Consider the following 13,012-nt stretch of genomic DNA (forward strand, 5'->3'; position numbering starts at 1 on the left):
AAATTTTCACTCAAAAATGAAAGTTCCCATAACTTCTTGAAACCAACACGAAATCAAAGTGCACGTCATTTTGAAACCAAAGATATTCATTTCACCTCAATCCAACAACAGGAGCCCAAGTTATACACTGCTGACCGTTTTCCAAAATAGGCAAAAAAATGGCAAAATTTGGGTTTTCACTAAGTTTTTGGGTTTTTGAGGGCCATTGACACCCTGCCACTTGGCCTCCCTTCATTGGTCGAAATTCACAGGCTTCCATTGGTTGGTATTGGTTAAGGTGAACTAATAGCAGGGAGCCACGTGGGCCAATGGGAGGCAACTACATGGCTATATGGCCTCCCCACACTAGTCTAAAATTTTATTATGGAGGCCAAGAAGCCCACAAGAGTTGAACTCGTGACCTCCCACCAAGAAACCACAAGACTTACCACTAGACCGTTACATGTTCCTTGTTATATCTATGTCAAAAACTATATTAAAGTGTTAAGCACACGAAGTATGGTGGAGGGGGCCAACCCCTAAGGGCCTAGCCCCAAGATGCATGCACAACCATGTGACCATAACATGGAGCTAATAGGAAGAGCGCTACGAAAGGGGGGCCAACGCTAGGTTCCATGACCGCCATGTGACCCAACACGGAAGGAAAAGGGGCCTGACGGGAGGGGCGGTTGGTTAGCCCAACCCTTGGCCCCGTGGCCCATATGTCCACATTTTTCAGCCCTAAGGCATTAGAGGGCGAATTAATGGTCCAACAAATTTCACCTATGAAGGAAGAATTTGTCGTTCATTTAGAAATTTTCAGGGTGGAATTGTAGAATTGTTAGCAAGAAGGGTGAAATTGAGGATGGTTAACAATAAAGTTCATGGATGAGCTTGGAGCTCATAACCTTTTGAGTTTTTCACCAATTTGAGCTTAGAAAGAGGCTAGGTGGGGGTTTTGGATGCTCTAAATCCTGGTTGGTGACCTCTGTTTTATGTTTTGAGCACATCTAGTTCGCATTCTTTTATAGGTTGAAGGCTAAGGGATGTATGGATGAAACAAGGATTGGTAGCAGATCTTGAGGGTGTTGAGCATGAGGAAGAACTTGTAGGGGTTTATTCACCTTTAGAATTCATTTGCAGCAGTTGATACTTACAGAGTTCAACTCTTGGACAATTCTCTCTATGTCAAGATGAGGGAAGCTTGTTTTATGTCCTTCTTTTTGCATGTATGCTCATTTTCAAATGAGGTTTAGGGTCTTTGTTGAAGACTCCTTGTATTGTTGTAGTTTACATGGTGATTGTAGGTTATCATGTTGTTTTTATGTGAGAGTTCTCTGCAGGAGAACATTTCCTTGAAGAGGAAATATCCACATGGTCATCAACATACTTTATGTACTTCATTTTTACATTGAAATATGAGTGGTCTAGTCATGTTGACAGACCCAGAGATGTAGCCCAGGAGGGGTGAACTCTGTCATCAAACCTTGTGTTGCTCTTCTCTATGCCTACATGAATTATATGTGTTATGTTCATTATGATTAACTTGCACATGAGAACTAATTCATGCTTGAAGGGACACTAAACAAACATGTTGCTTATGAAGACCCATTTTCATGCTTGCAAAGTGTCAACACAGTCCTAGTTTTTTGTTTCATTTGATTTTGGAAAGAGAGACAAAAATCACCTATTCCACTTTCAGATCAACAGGTAACAACCTACTTCACCACTACCTGCTTCACATCAAAGACAAAGGCAAGGGTAGCTCCACCTTGTTTACCAAGCTGAGTTAGAAGCGCAATTGATCCAAAATTTGCAATAGAAATAGAGGCATCAAGGCAAATCTTAAAAAATTATAGAACCAGCTTCTGGGTCTCCATCGCTTCGAGATCTGGGCACCTAGCTTGCTTCAAGACGATTGGGATATGACAAAGAGAGTCTAAGCCCTTCTTTTGAAGCACATCATCCATTGAAAGATTGATGGGAGCCGAATTGTGAGTAGAGAAAATCTGGGCTGAATCCAATATGACCATTCCCTAGGGTTAGCAAGCTTGATGGGAGTCGAATTGTAAATAGTGGCTTAAGAGTATCACTGACATGCGAGAGATTGAGGGAGCCATTGGAGGAATAAGTCCTGCCTTGGTAGCTCTGCTCTTCTTTCCAAATGAATGCAAGAAAGAATGGCAGACATAGGTATGAGTAACACAGAGTTATGGGATAATGCATGGAGTTATGGAATGTCAGTAGCATTGAGATAAGATGAGCACCGACCAATGAAGGGGAATCCACCGAGTAAGTCAACTAACCCTCCCTTCTGACTCCCTATCTCTGTTCTCTTTTGTCTTCACAACCTTTGACGAGGAAGTGAATGTGTTTGGAAGTTGACGAAACCCTTGTTATCAAAGGGTAAGAATAATTTTGTTTCACATGTGAAGAGAATCACAAAGAGTCTGGAGCTATTGCAGGAAAATAAATGAAAATTATTGTTGGCATACTCTTACCATCTTGCAGGTAAGGGAATTAGCAACACTGAGATCCCTCCAAGGCTCCATTGCAGCTAGCTTGAGGAATAAGTGCATCTGTTGCAATACCGAGACTGAGACCCCGTCAAGGGGCCATTACAGCTCGCCTGAGGAATAAGTGTGTACAACCATGAGCTTGAGGAATAAGTGTTGCCTAAGGAATAAGTGCACCTACTGCAATACCAAGACCGGGAGCCCTTCAAGGGGCCATTGCATCTTTCTTGAGGAATAAGTGTGTACAACCATGAGGAATAGGTGTGTGAAATTTATATTCTATGCTCTTGACAACTCAAGAGCTAAGAGCAAGATGCATTTGACACTTAATGAAGCTGCTCTTGATAACTCAATATCCAAAAGCAACGAAAATGAAGCTTATTATGTATTATGGAATATTAACATTAAATTTTCAAGGATTAATTCTAGCATTAATTCAATTGAGTATAAAATATGATCGATTTGCTCAAGTTTATGCTAAGTATTGCCTAGATATGAGGCCAAATAAGATTCCAATTTTTTCATTGGACAAGAGAGAAAAATTGAAACAAAATCTTGGTTAAAATGAAGTAGTTTACATTGCTCTCTATGTGCAACTAATAGCCAGAGTAAAATTGATTACTATCGTCCCTAGCATGAAAGGGCAGGGACCAATAATAGTCCATAACACGAAGGGGCAAGGTCTAATAATGGTATATATATGTAGGGCAACTTTTCAAATATAATGAATTGATTGTGATGACACATTACACTATGTATAGTGCATAGCAAGAGAATTAATTCAATGGTCTTCCAGAAAGTGGATGAGGCAATATCGAATTTGAATTATGAAATCCTCATCTGTGCCAGAACCACGTGTTTTCGTTGTCATCGCACCTCAAACCCAGCCACCAAGGCGGTGGCGATGATTTGATCTCCGATAATCTCTCTCCGCCACTGCCGAATTATTTGAGAATCGCCTCGGCGAGGCACTTCTTGACATCTTCCTTAAAATTTCAGTACGCATACTGCACTTGGCCTGCTCCTCCTCGGTCCGTTGGATTTCTTCCTCGCAGAGAGCGCTAAGGCCGGCGAGACAGAAAAAATCGGCCTCCTCCTGTAGCTCGCGCAGGAGGCAGATGTCCTGCAGCCATACGGTGCCGCTGCGGAGATAATTCAAGACGTGCGCGAACCTCTGACCGTCTCTGTCGATTCTGATGACGGAATTCTTGTTCATCTTATCATCTTTGGGCCAATGGCGAAGCACCAGGGCAGCGAGCATGGAATCTTTGTCCACGGACAGAGTCTTACGCGAGGTTTCGAACACCTGACCTCCCACCCGCAGCATCACCCAGTCGTCCTCCTCTCTGTCATTTCTTGGCTCTTCCTGCCAGTCAGGAACGGCAGCCTGTTTCATTGCCTCCGTCATTTTTCCTGATCAAAACCTGAGTTTTACGTTTTTCGGTGCTTTACGGACTGAATAGGATTCGAACCAGGAACTCAGGATTGAAAACGCTTTTGGAATCTACGTGACACGTGTCTTGTCTTCACTAATGGAAGTACTAGAATGAAATCACCGTTCCTTAAAGCTCCGGATGATGAACCTTAATAGAGGTTCCAAAAGCGTGACCTTAAATTGTTAATGTACCACTAATCAAATCTCAGAGATTTATGGGTAAATGATTTTTTTTAATGAATACGTTTATGTGTATTAATACATTTTATCCACTAATTTAATTATGTATTTGCCGACATGAACAATAACGAATGAAATGTTTAACCATATTAATAAATTTGGAATACATTTTATTTATTAATTAATAAATTTTACTCCGTATTCGTTTAAAAAAATATTAAAAGTAACAAAATGTCTAACTCAATAACAATCAATTTTATTAATTCATTAAATTTTTGTTATATACTAGAGTAGTTATATAAATTAAATGATAAACATCAATCCATAATATGGAAGCACTTATCCTATATACTAACGTATCTTACATATAACACGAGTTGGAAGCACTTATCCTATATACTAACGTATCTTACATATAACACGAGTTGATATGACGTTTTTTTAATTGATTAATTTGAGATAAATTAATTAAAAGAACATAACTAACTATTCCATGGAGGTTAAATCTATACCATCCACCTAATATTTATTGATAATTAATTTAAAATTATGAAAAATCTATTCTGAAATAGACATGCTTATGGGCCTAATCAAAATTCTAGAAGACCTATTTTGAAATAGATACACATATAGAAGTAATTATGTTTGTGAATATTTAATTATATTTAGAGTTTTTTGGTTTAGTTGTTTTTCTTTAGCCAAAGAAAAAATTAACACTATAATTTTATTTATAAAAATGGTTGGATATAACATTAATTCTCCATCTTGAATATCGACAATAAGTTTTGAGCTATGAATCTCCAAAATCCTAGTTGACCACTTGCAATCCTTGATGGCATCTAGTTCTATGGGGCCTGCTCCCCTTAGGCCCTGACATTGATGCATTTAATGCTCTTATATCATTGCAGTCCAAAATCCCAAGATCACAACTTGTCAAATTTGTGAAGAAGACCGAACAAATTTCAAATGTCATGATTAACACTAAAAAGTTTGGTGAGTTAGTTCACAAGGATTTGCTCCTCCCTAAAATCCATGAACCTTTGGCTGGATAAAAACTAGAGGCCTTTGATTAAAGGAAAATTCTTAGCCTCCTTTTGTGGAAGGGGTTTTTTTACCTTTTATTTTGAAGATAAATCTGATAGGGACTTAATATTCATAAGTGTTCCTTATTTTATGGGAGCTCAAGGCTTATATCTAGATAGATGGAGTCCATATTTCAACCCTGAAAATGATGTTCCTTTTACTATTCCTGTTTGGGTAAAACTCCCATTAATTCCCTCCCCCACTAGAATGATGAAACTGTCACAAATATTGGTAATTCCCTGAGAAATATTTAGATAGAGCAAAACCAAGAATAGGATGTTTGTTTGTGCCCACATTTGTGTTGAAGTTGATTTGGATAAAGCCCTCTCAAAAGTAATACAACTATATTTAAATAAATATACCTTTCCAAGAAGTTGACTATCACCTACTTCCTTTCACCTGCAAGGTATATCATGAATATGGTCATTTTGCTAGAAATTGTCCAAAAGCTTCAAATGCCCCCTCCTAGAAGGAAGATGGATATCACTGATAGACTACCAACAGAATAATAGATCCCTCAAGGCCACAAATTACCCCTTAGGTCCCTGAGAATCAGATTGGTCCTAATGTATCGCTTCCCCTTAACATCCTTTATGGGACCGCTATTCAACAAATCTACAAGCTAGTTGTAAAAGATCTCTCGGAAACTAGTTTGAAGTAATAAATGGACTAAAGAATATAGAGGGAACACACAAAAATTTTGAGGATGTTCACGAGAAGGAAGCTTCCCCAAGGGAGTAAGAAGAAGAAGGTACGAATTCACTTGAAGATATCCCAATCCCTGTGCAATTTTGAAAGGAAGAAGAATCAAAAGAAGGAGAAATCCTTCTCTCCCCAAAGACCTCCATCAACCCTCTTTATTATGTTCCAATGGATGAGGAGCTCTATGGAAGTGATATTGCTCATGATATCTTTGTGGGAAGGCTACATAGAAAAGTAAGAAGACTATCAAATAGAGATATTTTCTCTGAGAAAGCTAATAAGGGTTGAGATTTGGAGACTCAAAAATCAATCAAAGAAACATTTATTAGTCACCAGAAGTGTAAAGAAATAGACATGCACGATTTCTCCCTAAGATGGTTGTGCAAGATCCACAAGTGATGAAGGTGATTTCTTGTAATTGTATAGGACTAGGGAATGAAAAACGAATATCAGAAATAAGAAGTTTGATTAGAGAAAAAAAAACCCATGATTTTTCTACTCCATAAGACTAAATTTGGATGTAGTAGGGCTTTAGGAGTGCGCCATTAACCCAACTAGGAAAAATAACTCCATCAAGCCGAGAAAGCTTAACAAATCCAAAATCGTTTATCTCCGTAACAAAGAAAGAACCCAATCGATGCATTTGTAACTTACGAGGATGCTTAAGATATTTTTTGCCATAAAGAAATACCTGATCTCCAATAGAAAAATACTTCTTCTTTATATCTTTGTCATGCCAGGATTTTTGTCATTCCTTCTCGACAATTTGATGGAAGTATGCAAGGTACCACTCCTCATCCAACTCCCGCAATTCCTATAGTCGTTCTGCAATGGATTCATCATTGAAAATCTGAGTAGCCTGAGCAATGAAAACATTCAAAACAATAAACTTAGTTGGTACCACAACTTCTCGTCCATAAACAAGCTGAAATGTTGTATACTTATGCAATCGTTTCATAGTTATACGGTAAGCCCATAAATAAATTATCTGGAACTCATTCATCCCAATCAGCCGTGTTTGCGGAACAAACTTTAGTAAGCCCTTTTTCCAAAATTTTATTAAAGGCTTCAACTATTCCATTTTCATGCAGATGATATGGGTTGCTTTTGTGGTCTTGGATCATGAATTCCTGCTCAATGTAGCACCTGTCTCGTTAATGAAATGCAATCCTTGATCAATGGTAAGGCTCCTTGGACAACCAAATCTAGTGATGATATTTTCAAATATAAACCTTGCAGCAGTATCAACATCGCAATATTTGACAACAACTGCTTCAGCGCAACGCGTTAAATAATTAGTTGGGGTAATAATGTAGTGGGCATGAGAATGTTGCACAGAAGTGTTGATGGGCCCCACAAAGTCAATAACCCACTTCTCAAAAGCCTCAAGAGTTCATACTGGATGTTGTGGAAGTTCATCACGATGAGATGGTTTCCCAACCGTTAGACAAGCATCACATTTCCTGATATATTCTTTTGCATCTCTAAAAAGAGTAGGCCGCCATAGTCGATATTTTAACACCTTACTTGCAGTCGCTTTTCCTCCAACATGACCTCCCGCGATGCTAGAATGACATTCCCACAAAACATTTTCTTTTTTATGGTCCAAAACACATATGCACAAAATATGATCAAGCCCCATTTTGTACAACTAACCTGCAATAAGCTGATAGTCTACAACTCGTACTACCATATGCCTCTTTTGAGTCATTGTGTATTCATTAGAGCACTTACCAGTTGTTAGAAATAACGTGATATCCTCCAAATAATATGGTACTGCTTCAATCATGCAATCGGTCATCGACTAACCCTCTTGCTTCACCAAACTCCAATCAAGAAAGGTTATATGGGCCCACATTAGAGAGGCCTAGTTTAACAATAACTTAAAACAAGAATTCCTAAAGCAAAAAAATCCATCTGCATATTCTCCCTTCCAAGACAGGTTTGTTAACTAGATAATATAAAGTAGAATAATCAGTAAAGAATTTAAAAGCACCACCAAGAAGATAATGTCTAAACTTTTGGAGAGAGTTCACCATGGTGAGAGATTCTCGTTCGGTGGCTGTATAATTCTTCTCAGCAGTGGAGTTTTTCTACTAGCAAAATAGATGGGATGATATAAGTTACCTTCTCCTGGCTATGCTAAAATAACCCCAAAGCAATACCATAATCATCTATATGAACAAGAAATTCCTTGTTCCAATATGGGTAAATTAGAATTAGAGCACTCACAAGATTTTCTTTTAAGGTGTTGAATGTAGCATCACATTTAGCAATCCATACGTAATGTTCAACTTTCTTCAACAACTTCTCCATTGTGTGTCCCAAAGTAAACTACAACTATTGAACATTTGTGGGTGGCGACATATTTAAAATTATTGCAACTTTGGCAGGATAAACACAAACACTATCCTTAGAAACAATATGTCCAAGCAAGGTACAAATGGAACAACAAAAATAAAATTCTTCATATTTAATGAAATCTACAACTGTCAACTTCTATCAAACATTACCCACAATAAGCTAGAGTGCTTCTTTAGGAGGCTATATACTATCCAATCATCCATGTACACTTCAAGGAATTTATGAATATAATCTCTAAAAGTAGTAGTAACAATTCTAGAGAACACATCTGGAGCATTTTTGAGGCTGAATGGCATGACATGATAAGCATAAGAACCCCATTCGGTTGTAAAAGTAGTCTTCCTTTTATCTTGTTTTGCAATACAAACTTGATGATACCCAAAAAATCCATTAGTAAAATAATAAGCCTCATTAACTACAACATTTTCCAATACTTCATCACTAAAGGGAGTAGGAAATAGATCATGGACGCAAACATTATTAAGACTTATATAGTCTATGCAGACCCTAATATCGTTCGAATCCTTTTTAGCTTGAATGACAATAGGGATGATCCATTTTGCTTAATCAACTGGTAAAATACGACTCGCAACTAGCATCTTGTCAATTTATTTCATCACTTTCTCCTTAACTTGTGGATTCAAGCAATATTGGAAATGCTTGATTGACCTTGCATCATGCTTCAAAACAATTTTCATTTCTCCTAGATCTCCCTTGATTCCCTTGAGTTCTGAAACTAATGTAGGAGACAAATTTTCATATTCATTTAATAAGTCAAAAATCTCTTTTGTAGTTTTCTATCCCAATAGTCATTGATAGAAGCTAGCTTAGGTTTCTCTTTAGTTCCAATATCGTGCTTCCACAACTTCAAAGGCTTCAAATGTGGGGAATCTTTTATAGGATCATCCTTTATATTTTGTTCTCCTTTGGATTCCTTAAAAGACAAATGCCTTAGTCCCTCCAGATCATCATATTTAGACTCCTTATTGATATTACACAAGTAACATCTTCATGAAATCCAAATTCATATAAATTTTCATAATCTCCAGAACTGCTATAGTCAATAATACGTTTCCTAGTAGGAAAGAACAATTTTTTAATAGGTTTCCCAGTGGGAAAAAACACTATTTTAATGGCTTTCAAAACCTCTACTATCTTTGCGTCTTCATTTGAAAATGAGAAATCACTGCAAAACTAAAGTATTAGTTCCTCCTAGTTGGTTTTATGCCTCTTCGTCTCTTATTTCAAGTACTAGGCTTGCAAAAATGTCCCTAGTGTGTGAATAAACTGATGTACCCACATTTCAGCAGGTAACCCAAATTTTGTCCAAATAACACTACAGGTCTGGATATGCTTTTGTGGACTGGTATAACCTTCATATATAGGAATTGAAACTTATTGCGATGAGTTCCCCACCATATTGAAGGGGTTTCTTGTAGAGAAACATCCAACAAAGGGATATTTTGCACTTCCTCAATATACAAATCAATTTCCTTAATAAAATTAACAACAAATCCTATATCATTGAAAGTACGAAAGTCTCGTACCTTAGTGCCAATCCAGTGAACACGACGAACAATTGCACAATGTTTGGAGTGCAACTCATGATCTCCTTGTTGCCAGTCATCAAGAAAATCATCTAAACCAACTTCTGTGCTTTGAACACTCCTCCAACTAATAGAACCATCCACTGTAGGATTAGTATAGTCTTATCCTTTTCCCACAATGATTTGATGTGACTGATCCAAAATCTTAGACTTTTCAACATCATCTACAGGCTCTATAAACCTTGAGCCTCAGTACAGATCCAATGGTTGTATAATGCAGACTCCATTTACTTCAAAGGTCATAATCTCTCGCTTGAGTTAGATAACAACATAATTATCAAATTCCTAGCCAATTGCGAACAAGGTTGGGTAAGGATCCTTATCTCCCATGATATCTATGACCTCAAATACATACGTCTTCACTCTCGCAATATCAACTTCAACATATTCAAGACAACCAATGGGAAGAACACGATATTGATTGACCATACATAACCAAATAGGAGAATATACTAACTTGGACTTCCCTAATGCCTCCCAAGTTTTCCTCTGCAAGATATTTACATCCGAACCTAAGTCTAGCATAGAATCTTTAATCTGAAATCCTACAATTTGGGAATCAAAGAAAAATTATCTTCCCATCCTTCTCTCATTCCAACGGACATGCCTAGAGTGTTGTTCAGGCAGATTAGTAGAAATAGGTACGTCGGAGAATTGTTAATCCTTAACAATTGTCTTGAGATTCTTGTGCAACTGTCCAGATAATTGTTCATTGTTCATAATATGAAAAAGCAATTTAAACCACTCCATAACAGGTTGAGATGTCTCCTGAGAAAATTTTGGACTCCTCATTTGTACCCTCTCTTGTTGTTCTACATGAGGACTATAAGAAGAAACCAACTGCTTAAAAAAATTTGTTGCATCCTTGTAGTATTCTTTTTGTTGGTTAGGATCATAAGACTTATTTGGTGATGCAGGCTCTATTATAGTAGGTTGCTCAGAGGTCTCCTTATCTGCTTCAGTTGTCTTTCCTCCTCTACTAATGATATTAATGTTAGGCATTGGAGTTGGTTTAGGCCCTCAAGGTTTTTCATTGATAAATTTTCTCCTCTTTTCCAATTGTGCTCTTCCCAGCAAGCGATCGGTTCAGGACAATCTTCAGTTTCATGCACATTTACTCTACAATTGGAGCATCAAGGCCTCCTTGGTAATAGATAGTCATCGACAATGTGGCCTTATTGATCACAATTATAGCGACGGACTGAGCCTGTTCCTCCAGTTCTTCCCCCCTTGAATTTCCTCCTCCTTTCCCTCGAGAAGCTTCATTGAATCTGAACGTAGTATGATTAAGATGATCGATAAGAGCATCCAAAGCTCTACATTGGTTTGTATGGTGATTCAGGAACCCACATAACTCACAAAAGATATTGTTTGGGAAATTTGAGTACTTCTACAAAATAGGAAAAATACGAGGTGGATGTCCATAAGTATGACATATATCATAATATTATTGGAAGATGTACCTAGTTGATTAGGAAATGCATTATATTGAGTATGTCCTTGATATAGAGCATTTGCAGTAACTTGTGCAACTCCAACAATAGGCAATGGCAATGTTAGGTCCCTATAATACTAGTTCAACCCCCTTATTATTATTGCTTGTATAGCGTCCTTATTGTTATTGTTGTTCCTAGTATGTAACCCCCATATTGTTATTGTTGTTCCCTTACATTATTATTGTTATGTAGGTTCTGATTATATTGTGACCCCTTAGACTTCTATATATATACAAATGAGGTCTTGTCATTTGTATCATCCAAGAATTGTTCATTTATGCAATGTAAAGGAGGTTTCCCCCTTGAAGAGGCTAATTTTTAAGTCGTTCAACTATCTTTTCTTCTATTTTTTGAACTGGTTGCATAACATTTGGTATCATAGCTTTGGATTCTAGGGTTTTGCCGCTACAAACAGGCCACCATGGAATTTTTTATATAACCTTTTTTTTACGAAGGTTCAAAAGTGCAAATTTCTACCACGAGGATCCGAAATCCTAAGGTATGTCCTGTAAAAATTTCAGATCTTGGTTCACTATATTTTCATAGATATGGTTTGAAGAAGTTAGGGTTTTTGCATGCTCCATAGTTTCATCTAAAATAGGTGACCTTGGGAAAAAGCGTCATAACTTCCTCTACGATCATCGTATTTGAATTTCGTAAAAGGTGGCTGAAATTACATGGACCGTAGTATCTTGTGTATCATGTTTTGGGCTGAAGGTTGAAACAATGACACATGGGACTCTGTACAAGTTTGCTCTACTGAACCAATCCATAATCAGGTCATCGTGGGAGATTGGGCATAAATTACCTTGAAGAATCCAAATTTGGTCTGACTTGTGGTAGTGGAAAGAAGAGTCAGAGGCCCACCACAAAGAAAAATTTTACATCTTGGAGATCCAAAATCACAGAGATACAACATTTCAATATCGAGCTCCTAAAAGGAAAGAAAAAGGTGTGTATTTTTTAATTTTACATAAATTTTGTTTGAAAAATCAATGTGAAGTGATTTAAAGGGAATATTGAAGCATAAATATCAATATTTGGTTCTAAAATTCCTCCTAAACAAAATAATTCTTCACCCATTAAGCCATCAGACATCTCTACTATGACGCATGAAGAGGAAGAATTGCAACAAGATATATCCAAGTTACGGGACCAAGTGCAACAAATTTCGCTATCACAAAGAGCAACCAAAGATGACATGGATGGCTTAAAAGGGGACATGGATGGTATAAAAGGAAACATGGAGGTTTTTATAGTAGACATGGATGCAATGAATATAAAGTTGGAAGGGTTGACAAAGTTGTTGGAAGAAAGGCTTCCTGGTGGTGACAAGGTAATCCGTGAAAATAATGATGAGGACAAAAGGATTATGAATTATGATTTTAGAGACTCCAATGTGGGGTTTATGAACTACCACATTCCAAAGATAGATGTTAGGAATTTTGATGGCAAGGATCTAGTAAAATGGATACTACATATGGAGCAATATTTTTATCTCCATGATGGTAAACACACACAAAAGGTACACGTTGAAACTTTATATTTAGAACACAATCAGTTTGTATGGTATCGATGAATTTGATCTCATAAATGACTTGTCACTTGGTCAATTTTTATGGAGGAAATGATCGCACATTATTAGGATAC

At 37.3% G+C, this 13,012-nt stretch overlaps 1 pseudogene; it reads right to left on the bottom strand.

The window, feature by feature from the left end:
- Positions 1-3,331: 3,331 nt before the first annotated feature.
- LOC149215854 (uncharacterized) lies at positions 3,332-3,903 on the bottom strand (annotated as a pseudogene).
- Between the last annotated feature and the right edge of the window lie 9,109 nt (positions 3,904-13,012).

This window comes from Pinus tabuliformis, chromosome 1_1 (genome assembly GCF_031772625.1).
Source record: "Pinus tabuliformis cultivar Carrire ecotype Pingquan chromosome 1_1, CPIR1, whole genome shotgun sequence".
Taxonomy (NCBI): Eukaryota; Viridiplantae; Streptophyta; class Pinopsida; order Pinales; family Pinaceae; genus Pinus; species Pinus tabuliformis.